Genomic DNA, 12,814 nt, shown 5'->3' on the forward strand with positions numbered 1-12,814 from the left:
TGCTCATGTATTTATTTGGGAGCTGGGCGATGGGCCTCCTAAGAGTTAAAAAACAACAACTGAGGTCCTGTACAGTCAATCATCTGATACCTGGGACTCTAAGCTCCTCCCCACCAGCTTTGGTCCAACCCCTCCAACCCTGGGCCCCTAGCACTCCTGATAATGTAAAACCCTCAAGGCCCAAGTGGCAGAAACTTGTAATCACAGCACTGGAGGAGATGAGACTAAAACAGAAAGATCACGAGTTCAAGGCTAGCCTGAGTGACACACTGGGATATATAGTAAGACCCTGTCTCAAAATGTTAAAATCAATAAAGCCAGTCATGGTGATGCATGCTGGTCATCCCAGCACTTGAGAGAGACAAGCAGGAGGATGGGAAGTTTTAAGTTATTCCTGACTACATAGAGAGTCTATGGACAGCCTGGGCTACATAAGACCCAGTCTCAAAAACAGCAACAACAACAAAAACCCACACAAGGGCCAAGATGGCTGCTGAGCCTGATGACCTGAGTTTGACCTTGGGTCCCACAAGGTAGGAGAGAGACTGTTCCCAAAAGTTGTACTCTGGCCCCCACATAAGCACCATATCTTCACACACACACACACACACACACACACACACACACACGCACGCACGCACGCACGCACGCACGCACACAGGCACACACATGCACACATACACACACAGGCACACATGCACACATGCACACACTCACACACATGCACATACACACACTCACACAGGCACACACACAAGCACACATACACACATGCACACACACACACACACAGGCACACACAGTAAGTAAAAAGTTAAAATAACGTAAGTAAATAGGAGCCCAGAACCTTCTGGATGAAATGTCCTCCCTCAAGGATCCTCCTAATGCCTCTCTGAGCAAAGAAAGGGAAAGTTATTTCTTTTGCATTTTATGTTCCTCTGAGTAAGGAATGCGATTTAGGGTTGGGTGAGACAACTCCACAGATAAGTACCTGCTCTGCAGGGCTGAGGACCTGAGTGTGATTCCTAGAAGCCACATAAAGGTGGAAGGAAAGAACCAACTCCACAAAGTTGTCCTCTGCCAGGCATGGTAGTGTACCCCTTTCATCCTAGCACTCGGGAGGCAGAGGCAGGCGTATCTCTGTGAGTTCGAGGCCAGCCTGGTCTCCAGAGCGAGTTCTAGGACAGCCAGAGCTATGTAGAGAGACCCTGTCTACAACAAAACAAAACAATGCTGTCTTCCGACCTACACACACACACATACTGGCATGTGCCCTCCTCCATTATCTCAATAATGATTCAATTCAGTGATCAAATGCTGCCCTGTGGCCCTGTGTGGAGAGAAAGGTAAGGTGACAGGTGCTTAGCAACCTCACTCGGGAAAATGCTCCCTCCTTCCAACAGAGTCCCAGGACACGGATCACACTCTCAGCAGCTTTGGCCCCCACAGTTCTGATGACACTGTGCTCAGAGCTGTCACACATCCATCTCACTCTGCCTTAACAGAAAACACATATTTCTTAAGCACTTGTCCCAGAGTGGAACCAATCAGATGGCTAAACAGTGCCTAGTTTCCTGGGGTGCTCACATTTGGGTGTGACTGGAGTGTCCCCTAAGGGTTGAGATTTAACCCTCTTATTCATGGTGGAGATTAAGACCCTGGAAATGCAATCTGACGGTGCTCAGAGGCAGGGCCTTTGGGAAGTGATAGAATTGGCTAAAATCATCAGGATGGAGTACCCGTGACTGACCTTTTTAAGGCCAGAGTCCCTGGTTTGTACACCCAGAACCCATGTAAAAGCCATGCATGGCAGCTTGTGCCTGGTGCTCAACTTGAAGTGGGCAGTGACAGGCAGATCCTGAAGCCATCCTGCCTAGACAAATTAAAAAGCTTCCGGTTCCAAGAGACTCTGCCTCAAAAATGAATGAATGAATGAATGAATGAGCAAATAAATTAAATGTATTAAGTGATGAAGGAAGGACACATGACACTGACTTCTGGCCTACACACACACACACACAACACATTACACCCCCCTCTTCAACCAGAGGGTCATCTCAGATGAGGTCCCTTGCCCTCAACACAAACTGTGAGCTAAAAACCGAACCCTTTCTTTATATGTTATTGATTCTCTGGTGTTCTGTTGTAGTAACCCAAAACAGACCAATACATGGGGGTTTGGAACAGAAATGTTGGCACCCAACTCAGAAGTAGGCCCTGCCCTAGAGATCTGCCTTGAAAGACAACATCAGCCAAACAATTCCAAAACAGACTCAGACATCACCCCTGGGTACCTGCTCGGCTATAGCTAAGAGTGTGTTCTGGGGACCAAAAACTTGACTTCATTTGAAAACTCACCACAAATTCAGTTCATACCTGTGCTCCCAGAATTCAGGAGGCAGAGGCAGGAAGGTCACAACCGTGAAACCAGCCTGAGATATACAGGTCTTTTTTTTTTTTTTTTTTTTTTTTTTTTTTTTTTGGTCTTTTGAGACAGGGTTTCTCTGTGGCTTTGGAGCCTATCCTGGTACTCGCTCTGGAGACCAGGCTGGTCTCAAACTCACAGAGATCCGCCTGCCTCTGCCTCCTGAGTGCTGGGATTAAAGGCGTGTGCCACCATGCCCGGCGAGACCTTGTCTTAAAAAGAAATAAAATAGGGTTGGAGAGATGGCTCAGTGATTAAGGGCACTGGCTGCTCTTGCAGAAGACCTGAGTTCAGTTCCCAACACCCACATAGCAGCTCATGACTGTCTCTAACTCCAGTTCCAGGGTATCCAGCACCCTCTTCTGGCTTTCACAGGTATTTCACAGGCATTGATGAGCAGAAATCAGGCAAAACACCCATACACATAAAAATGAAAATTTATTTTTAAAGAAAAATAAATAAGCAAATACAATAAGGATCGAGAGATAGATCCATGATTAAGAGTGCCTGTTGCCTTTCCAGAGGACCTGAATTTGGTTCCCAGCATCCACTACAGGTGGCTCACAACTGTAACTAGCTACAGGGGAATCTGATGTCCTCTTCTGGCCTCAGTGGGCAACTGCACACATGAACACACATACCCATATAGACATATATAACTTAAAAAACAAACCTTTAAAAAAATAAAATAGAGGTCTGGTTTTTCTCAATATACCTTTAATGGTTTTTAAATTGTTTCATATCTGGTCAAGTTGAGATTTTTAAGCACTTCATTTTAAATTTGTAATAAAAGTTTACAACTTGATTTTTTCAAAAAAAATAACAAACTGTAAGCATCTGTTAATAAAGGTCTTAAATAATAAAAAAAATAAAATAAAATAGTGGCTGTGAGGCTCATTCGATGATTAAATACACAAGGACCTATGTTCACTCCCTAGAACCGTGTGAAAATGTGGGGTGTGATGGCACATGTTTATAATCCCAGAGCTAGAGACAGAGACACGGGGGCCACTGAGATTCACTGGCCAGCCAGTCTCCCCTAAGTTGTAACCTCCAGACCAATGAAAAGCCCTGCCTGAAAGAAGGTAGACAGGGTTCCCGGATATGGCGTCCAAGGTTGCCTCTGGTCTCTGCACACATGAACAAACCTGCACACATACACAAACGAATACACACACTAAAAAATAAGTAAATAAATAAATCCTTATCTTTAAAAAGTAAAACTCAAAACCTCAGACACTTGTGGAACTACTGAGCATGAGATGCAAAGCAAGGCAGAGAAAGCAGAGACTAAACAGTCCCACTGGGGGCTTCTCAGGCCTGCTTGGTGCAAGAGCTGCTGCCCTAGGTCTATAGCCTGGAGAAAGGGCGTGGGAACCACCTGGGCATTGTTTTCCTACTAATGCCGAGGCCCCACCCCCAGAGACCAGGAGGCAGGGTATTTTGTAAGAGCTCTCAGGTGATTAGATTAATCAGCCGGCCTGCAGTGAGAAAGGTTCAATGGCCTCCCTGGGAACTATGACTTCATTAAGAGAAAACTTTGGTTGGAGGAAGAGTGCAAGGAAGACGTGGTGGGAGAAAGCACTTGAAGGAAGGTGGGCTGAAAGAGGGGCATATGAAATCATAGCTTTCAAGACGTGGAGTCTGATGGAATTCTGGATTAGTCTCCATAGCATCAAATCCTACTTTGGGACTGCCACTGTATGCATAACTGCCAACAAGGTGGAATGTCTGTTAGCAAAACTGGGCAAGACATGGCACTGGCCAGGCTCATTGCTCTCATTCTTTATGCTTGCATTTATGGCTGGGACCATGGTGGGGTGGAGCTCAGGAGCCCAGCACTTGCTTGTCTAGCAGGCACAAGGCTCTAGGCTTGATACTCAACAGGAGGAGGAAAAAAATATACAAACCAGGAAGCAACAATGATCCTGTCTGAGCTTCTGCCTCTCTGGCTGTCCTCTGATCTCATCTACTGCCAGCACACTCCACAGCAAAGCACTTCCTGTGGGAGAGATAAATCTCGGGTCCTCCCTATCACTGGGATTTTTATCTCTGCCCACAGCAGCCAAGAGGTTCAGTGTCAATAGTGCAGAGTGGAAAGGAAGGCAGACAAGAGAGGGAATTCGAGAGCCATGGCTAGGAGGTGGCAGGACAGATGCCCCACAGAGACATTCAAAGGGAGAGAGGTAGCAGAGACGCGGAGGCATTGCCACCCTGCTCCCCCACCACCACCCCGCACAACCTAGATAACTGAGGAGAACAGCTAACTGAAGAGAAGAGCCGAGAACAAGCTGGAGATCGGGACGTGGGAGAGGGAGTGTAGAGTGTAGTTGGGTCTGTGGCCAGAGTCTGCAAAACCCCAGGGATATATACACACACTTATTTATCTATTTATCTATCCATCTATTTATCTTAGAGGCAGGGTCTGTGTGTAGTCCTGGCTGTCCTGGAGCTTTCTCTGTAGACCAGACTGGCCTAAAACACACAAAATTTGCCTGCCTCCATCCCCCAAGTGCTAGGGTTAAAGGTGTGTGCCACCACTGCCCAACTATATACATTACAGTACACACATCGTGTGTCACTACCACCTGACTACACACACACACACACACACATGCACGCACGCACGCGCGCACACACACACACACATAGTATTCCACCACCATCTGACTATATATATATATATTATAGTGTATACATAGTGTGCCACCACTGCCTGACTATATATATATATATATATATATATATATATATATATATATATTATATAAAACATTTGTTTTATGCATGAGTGTTTTGCCTGCATGTGTCTGTGTACCATGTGCATGCCGAGGCCAGAAGAGGGCGATGGACCCCTTGGAACTGGAGACAGATGGTTGTGAGCCACTATGTGTGTGCTGGGTACTGGAACTGGGTGCACTATAGAGCAGCTGGTGCTCTTAACGAATGGCCAAGCCATTTCTCCATCCTGGAAGGTGTTATATTTGAGGGTATTAGATACATCCAGTGGACTGTTAGAACCCTCGGCTTTTTTGTTTGTTTTGTTTTAAGATGTTTTTTAGCCGGGCATTGGTGGCGCACGCCTTTAATCCCAGCACTCGGAAGGCAGAGGCAGGTGGATCTCTGTGAGTTCAAGGTGTTTTTTTAAATGTATGTGTTGTTGTGTGTCCGTGAAGGTTAGAAGGTGTCAGAACCCCTGGAGCTGGACCTACAAGAGGTTGTGAGCTGCCCAGCACAGGTGCTTGGAATCCATCCTCTGGAAGAGCAGCAAACCTTCTTTCCAAACCCACTGATTGATTTTTTTTTCTTTTTTAAAGGGAGGGTCCAGTGTTTTTCAAACTAACCTCAAACTCAATATTATAGCATAGGATGGCCTTCAACTTCTGATTCTCCTGCCTCTGCTTCTCAAGTGCTGGGACTACAGGTGTGTGCCACCACGCCCAGCATATTTGGAACCAAGGATCAAACTCAGGGCTTCCAGCATGCTAAACAAGTACTTTACCAGCTGAGCTACATACGCATCCCCAGCCCTTCCATGGTTCCTTTTTTTCTCTCCTGGAGCACTTTGGGCCTCAGTGTCTCACTTAAAAGTGAGAAATGAAAAAATAAAAGAGTCACAAGAGTTGAGTTCGTGTTTGTTATTCTAAGTATGCCGTATATTCCAGACATCAACACACCTGCTCTTGCTCTTGGGTAGGGCAAGTAGAGTGTACACTTCTTAATCATGGAAGTAGGCATGGTGGGTTGCTAAACAGCTTCCCAGGATCCCATAGTGGGAAGAGACAGAGTTGGGACCCCAAGCCAGGCAGCCTGGCCCCAGAACCCATAGTGCCAATATTCATCCAGATGAAGTTACACTCAGTATAGTGCTATAAATGGTGGCTGGGGTTACATCCTAACATGATCCAGGCTTGAATCCAGGGACTCCATCAATCCCAGGTCTGCCACCCACACCCTCCCATTCTGTAGCCTGGTGTCCTGGTGCCTGAGGCAGAGGCTTGTAGAAGGCTGTTACTGGAGGGGACTCTACAGATGATTAGTGTTCATAGGCAGGTGAAAGGAGGCTGAGCAGAGTCACACTGATAGTCATTGATGGTATTGGGGTCTCTGGGCTCCCAGTCCTGTGACCTTGTGACTTTCTCAACCAAAGGTCCCACTCACTGCCTTTCCCCCACATCTGATGAAATGCACCTTTACTGAGGGTGTACTGTGGCTTAAAGGACACGCTGTCCGTAGCCAAAGCCACACACCCAGAAGGCTGTCCATAAGAAGCCTCCTCCCCTTCCTGGCTCAAATGAGTTTTCCAGAGAGGCCATCAAAAGCCCTGTCGGCCTATCTCCTCACAGGACAGGGTCTCCCAGAGGACCTTTGGGCACCTGGCTCAGCAGCCCAGAAAGGAAGCTAGGAGACAAGTGCAGTCCCAGGGCAGAAGACCCTGGGCACCAAAGAGAAGGTCCCCAAACTACCATACCCCCACTTTAAAAAGATTCATTTGTATTTATTTTTTTACAACTTGTTTTAGATTTTAATTTTCATTTTATTTTATGTGTGTTAGTGTTTGTCTGTGTACTGCATGTGTACAGTTCCCAAGGGGTCCAGAAGAGGAATCCAACCACATAGGATTGAGTTGTGACAGTTGGGTACCAAGTGGTGCTGGGAATCGAACCTCAGTCCCTCTGGAAGAGCAGTCAGTTCTCTTAACTGCAGACTTCTGAGCCAGCTCTCCAGCCCCCTACCCTCCACACCTTTTAAAGGAGAAGGAAGCTTGGCGGGTAAGATCTCTTGCTGAGTTTCCAGCACCCTGTCTGGTAACTCACAACTGCCTGTAACTCCTGCTCTAGGGGACCTGATACCCTCTTCTGGACTCTGTGTCCTGCACTCTGTATGCGCAGCCTCATACAAACACACATAAATCAATTTTTAAAAAAGCGTGGTGGTGCCTGCCTTTAATCCCAACACTCAGGAGGCAGAGGCAGGAGGATCTCTGTGAGTTCGAGGCCAGCCTGGTCTTCAGAGCGAGTACCAGGATAGACTCCAAAGCTACACAGAGAAACCCTGTCTCGAAAAACAAAAACAAAAAACAAAAAACAAGAAAAAAAGAAAGAAAAGAACAAACTTCTGGCCAGGCAGTGGTGATACATGCCTTTAATCCCAGCACTCAGGAAGCAGAGACCAGTAAATTTGAGACCAGTCTGGTCTACAGAGTGAGTTCTATGGTAGCCAGGGCTACACAAAGAAACCCTGTCTTGAAAAATCAGCATAAATAAATAAGAACAAACGATAAAAAAAGAATGTCTGCCACACGGATGTGGTCTTCTTCAGGAATCAAGGATGTGAAGCTTGGAATCAGCTGAGCCTGGGTTAGAACCTGGGTTAGTCCTCTACTTTCAGGCTATGTGGTTTTCAACAATTTACTTAACTTCTCTGAATCGCTATAACAAAAGAAATAATCCCTATCCTGATGCAAAGAGACACATTCGATGCTGGCAACAGTTGTTTGCAGCTAGGTTTTATGACAGTCCCGCTCTGGTACAGCACTTGAATACTCTAATTAATACAGTGTTGTGTTCTTGTTCCTGTCAGAGACATTCATCTACACAATTCATGCACAGAGAAGACTAGGTTCCACACATCTCACCCATTACACACACTCCACATGTACTCTCCAGGTCCTGGCCCCTCGCTGTCCTTATTCCCCACAGCAGCTAACAGGTGATTCCATTTCTAGTCTCTCCTTTCACAGCATATCAGAGTCTGGCTGTACCCTGAGATAGGGAAACTTCTGGAAGCTTTGAGAATCTGAACTTCCCCTGCCCCCCTCCCACACACACACACACACACACACACACACACACACACACACACACACACACACACACACACACACGGAGGCCACTATCATTTCTATGGCAGCCCCAAGCTGGGCCCCAAGTGTCCCCTGCTCTCCATCCCCAGGACAAAGGCTCAACCTGGCTTTCATGCCAACTGTGGTTGGGGAAACCCCTGCTGCCTGCAAAAACCAACTTGACTTTGAAAAGGAAGAGACAGAAGCCAGAGGGAAGGGTGGCTGGGCCACTCCCTGTGGGGGCAGGTGCTAAGTAACTCTATAAACCCTAGCTAACGATGCAATTACAGCCATAAACAGAGCCCAGGAGGGAGCAGGGCCAGAAGCCAGACCCTCAAAGGGCAGCCAGGCAAGAGAGTAGGTCCCCTCCCACCTACTTCCCAGCACCCAGGAAATGGGGTGGGGGCAGGTGGGGGCTCACTGGAGATGGGATGGGCGGGCACTGAAAACCCCCAGTGGTACTTGAATGAACTCTTGCCTTCCCTGGCCCACTCCCTGCCCACCTCTGACTGAGTCACCAGGCCATCAGCCCTAAATGCACAGTTGGCTCTCTGTGGATTCAATGTTCACCTCAGATGTCCCTTGCCTCATTCCACGGGGCCTGGAACCAAGAGACCTGGGTCTCCATCTAGCTCCACCTCCTAGGTGGACAGAGAATTAGCATTCAGATGTAAAGTATAAGCAATATCGGCCCCTCTCACACAGGAGACCCCCCAAACACACCTGCCCTTCATCACACGCTCTGCTTCTCAGCTCTCCTATAACTAGGAGGCAAGCCAAAAGAAGGGAACCAAAAGAGTCGAGGGAAACTGAGGCACAGTGAAAGCTCCAGAGGCAGCAACCGTTCCCGGTCTACTGCCTCTCCTGGCTAGACGGTTGCTACGGCCGGCTCTCTCTCCAGACTGGGCACTGCCGCAGGGCAGAGCCTGGGGAATGGAGACCGGCTCCCCGGCGGGGCACCGAGCGGCTACGAAAGAATGGAACCGGCCACCGAGCCTGGTCCCCGCGTTCGGATCTGCCTGCCAGCATCTGCACCTGGCCGCCCTAGAGGAAACTGGAGATCAGCCCCCACCTCACCCCCCAACAGTGCCTGGTCTGGGCCAGCGAAACCCGGGCCAGGGAGGGTGTAGGGACCTCAGGCCACGTCCTAGAGGCTCCCCTTCCCTGCTGCATCCCCACTCCCTCACTCGGGGTCGGGGGAGGTGGAGCCCATACTTCCCCAGTGCACTGAGCGCTCAAGTTTAGTCCCGCAACTGTCACACTGAGCAGTCCTCGGCAGGACGAGCGAACGCTGGCGCAGGTTGGGGAAGGGCGCCGCGGTGAGGGGCAGGCGCAGAATGGAGGGCGGGGGCCGGGGGAGCACTGGCGCAGGCCAGCCCCACCCGCACGGGCGCCCTCCCTTCCTCCCCAGGGCTCGGGCTGGGGCGCGCCAGGCGGCTGCGGCGCGAACCTGCTCGCGCAGCCCGGAGCAGCTCGGGGCAGCGGTGCGTGAAGCCAGAACCCAGAGCACGGCGGGGGCCGAGGGGCGGGGACCCAGGTGGCATCCGCCAGCTCCCTTCCAGGAGGCGCTGGGCGGAAGAGGCGACTGGGTCCAGAGTTGGGGGTGGGGGAGACGGAGGCACTGACCTGGCGGGGAGGGCTAGCCTGGGGTTGGTCGGCGCAGAGTGAAGGGGTAGACAGGGGAAAGGGGGCGTATTTTCCGGACTTGGGGACCAAGAGGGTGGCTCGGGGAGGAGGGCAGACGACTGGGAGCTCAAGGAAGCCGAAAAAGAGACGCACAGAGGGTGCGACCCGAGTTGGGGTTCCCTAGGGTGGTGGAAAAATGAAAGAGGAGAAGTTTGCCGGGGACGCCAGGGGCTGAAATCAGGGTGTCTTCTGCAAGAGACCTAGGAGGGAGGGAGAGAGGCACTGAGGGAGGGAGGGAGGGAGGGAGGGAGGGAGAGAGGGAGGGAGGGAGAGATGGGACGTCCACACCACCCCCGACACAGCAGTCCAGCCCACGGGGCGTGGCGCCTCTCCGGCCCTCCCACTCCCCCGCGACCATCCAGGCTGGGCCAGGCCCCGCCGGCCTTGGTGCTTGCACACCTCCCCGGGCCCCGGACTCCCTCCCCCGAGCCCCCCGCCCCTGCCGTGTCGGGGGAGGGGGAGCGAGCTCAGGGCCCGAGCGTCCCTCAAAACTTCTTGCAAGTTCACTCCTGCGCCTCCCGCCCTAGCTCCGCTCAGCTTCCCCGGCCAGGAAGGCCCGTGCCCGCCCCGGCCACTCCCGCCCCGGTTACATAAGGTCGCGGGGAGGCCGCCCCCTACCCGGCCTGAAGGGAGGGGCCCGAGGGGCTCCCCGGCTGACAAGCTGCACCGCTCGGGCCACGCGCCGGGTACCCAGGGTTGCACCGGCTGCGGATGGGTGGCGGTGCGGTGCGGTGCACCCTGTCCTGCTCTAGTCTGTACCCCATCCACCCGCCCCACCTGTCTCCGGCACCCACAGGATGGAAAGTGCGGAGCTGGCGTCCCCCGGTCCCCCGTGCACCCCTTGCCCCCTAGTCCCGCTCACCTCGCTTTGAAGGTCAATCTGTCCGCCGCCGGCGCCCTGTGGTTCCGGCAACTTGTCCAAGTTCGGGTGCCCGGCGCCCGATCTTCACCCGCCGCCCGCTGTCGGGCTCCTCGGGCTACGCGCCACCAGCCAGACCCGCCCCGTCCGCCCTTCCCGCCGCCGTCGGCGCCGTCGCCGTTCTCTGCGTCCCGCCCGCAGCTGCCGCCTCCGCTGTCACCTAGCCCCGCGCCCGGCGCTCGGGCTTCGGCTGTCACTCCGCGCCCACTTCCCGCTGCGCCCGGCAGAGGGCAGCACCCGCCCCCTGCGGACCGCCCCCGGAGGCCTACCGTGGCGCCCGCTGGGAAACGTAGTCCCTGCAGCAGCCACGCGGGGCTCGCCGGGATTTACAGTTCTACCCTGCTGGCCGAGGTTCCCAAAGAGTCGACTTTTGACTTTAAACGTTTGTTCCCTTTTCCCCATTTTAGATTTCCTTTCTCTTCTCTATCAGTGATGTCCGAGCTAGGATCTACTACAGTATGACATCTTGTAAAAGGACCAATACCAAGCTACTTTTCCAGGACTGTGAGAAAGATACAGGGTTCCAGGTGGTTCCTCCCAGTGTATGTCAAAGGTGGTGCAATGGGAGACACAGGATTGCCAGCGGCAGCCTAAGCAGTTACCTTATCCTTTAGGAAACGCCACTTGGAGAGACTTTTGACTTCTTTGTTAAATAATAATAATAATTGTTATCCTATTAATTATTATTTCAGGACAAGCCAGTATGAAGCAGAACTGTAGTTTATTTAAAACAACAACAACAAAGCCGGGCGTTGGTGGCGCACACCTTTAATCCCCAGAACTCGGGAGGCAGAGGCAGGCGGATTCTCTGTGAGTTTAAGGCCAGCCTGGTCTCCAGAGCGAGTTCCAGGACAGACTCCAAAGTTACACAGAGAAACCCTGTCTCGAAAAACCAAAAATAAATAAATAAATAAATAAATAAATAAATAAATGTAGATTATGGAGGTTTGTCGTTGGTTCATTCTCATGGGGGGCGGGGCAATATATATATATATATATATATATATATATATATATATATATATTGAAAGACCCCCGAAGAGGTACTTTCGTAGAAGGAGACCCGCACCCAGGAATCAGCGAGGCCACGAACTTGGATGCAAAAGCAAGAATATGTGTGTGTGTGTGTGTGTGTGTGTGTGTGTGTGTGTGTGTGTGTGTATGTATTTATGAGAGAGAGAGAGAGAGAGAGATGCTGCTGCTCAGGAAAAGAATAGGCCCACCAGAGAAACTGGGTGTGGGTTTCTCATTGTCTTTTAAGATAGCCAGATGCCTTGTTTTGGTGAGTTGAAGCTATCTCTGGAGGACTGCTGAGAAACTTAAATAAGATCACAGGATGTTTCCTGAGGTGTGCCTGATAGTGTTGTAACTGACCAGGTAAAAGATCATAAAGGAAGCTAGGATATTTTAAAACAAAACAGTCTTACTGCAGACAGTGTCTGGGGGAGAGTTGAGGACCTACTCAGGCCTTAGTCCTTAATCCTGGTTTATTGCTATTTTTTACCATTGTTTTGTTTTGTTGAAACAGGGACTCACCAAATAACCCAGAACTCACTAGTAGATTATGCTGCCCTCGAACTCACAGAGCTCTGCATGCCTCTACTTTCCGAAAGTACGTCACTACTCCTGGCTTGTTTTTGTTTCTAGCTCTTAATGAAATGGTCTCTGTGTTGACAGTCCTCAGGAAATGTTCATTGCGCTAGAAGTCATGACTCTCAGCTGACAAAGACTTCATCCAGACCCAGACCAAATGCGGGGACTCCTTTCCTCTCAAGTCCCATAATTCCCTTGCCTATCCTGTCTCAATTTGGGGTGGGGCACATGACCTGGATCTTGCCCTTTTGTCCCTACCCATAAGTGTTAAGTGGCAAAGTTGGAACAGCATCACCGCCACCCTTTTACTGCTCAGACATTTTCCAGTCTCTTTTATGTCTCTTCC

General features: G+C 50.6%; 1 protein-coding gene across 3 annotated transcripts in view; it reads right to left on the minus strand.

The window, feature by feature from the left end:
- Tfeb (transcription factor EB) overlaps positions 1-10,943 on the minus strand; it is a 47,902-nt gene extending 36,959 nt beyond the window's left edge. The window contains exon 1 of one of the 3 annotated variants that reach the window (XM_035451172.1): positions 10,819-10,943. The gene's annotated coding sequence lies outside the window, so the exon portion shown is untranslated. Of the gene's footprint in view, positions 1-9,896; positions 10,126-10,818 lie in introns of those variants that run through there. The other 2 variants (XM_027394501.2, XM_027394502.2) reach the window with 2 other exon arrangements.
- Positions 10,944-12,814: the final 1,871 nt, after the last annotated feature.

Source organism: Cricetulus griseus (genome assembly GCF_003668045.3).
Source record: "Cricetulus griseus strain 17A/GY chromosome 1 unlocalized genomic scaffold, alternate assembly CriGri-PICRH-1.0 chr1_0, whole genome shotgun sequence".
In the NCBI taxonomy this organism is placed as follows: Eukaryota; Metazoa; Chordata; class Mammalia; order Rodentia; family Cricetidae; genus Cricetulus; species Cricetulus griseus.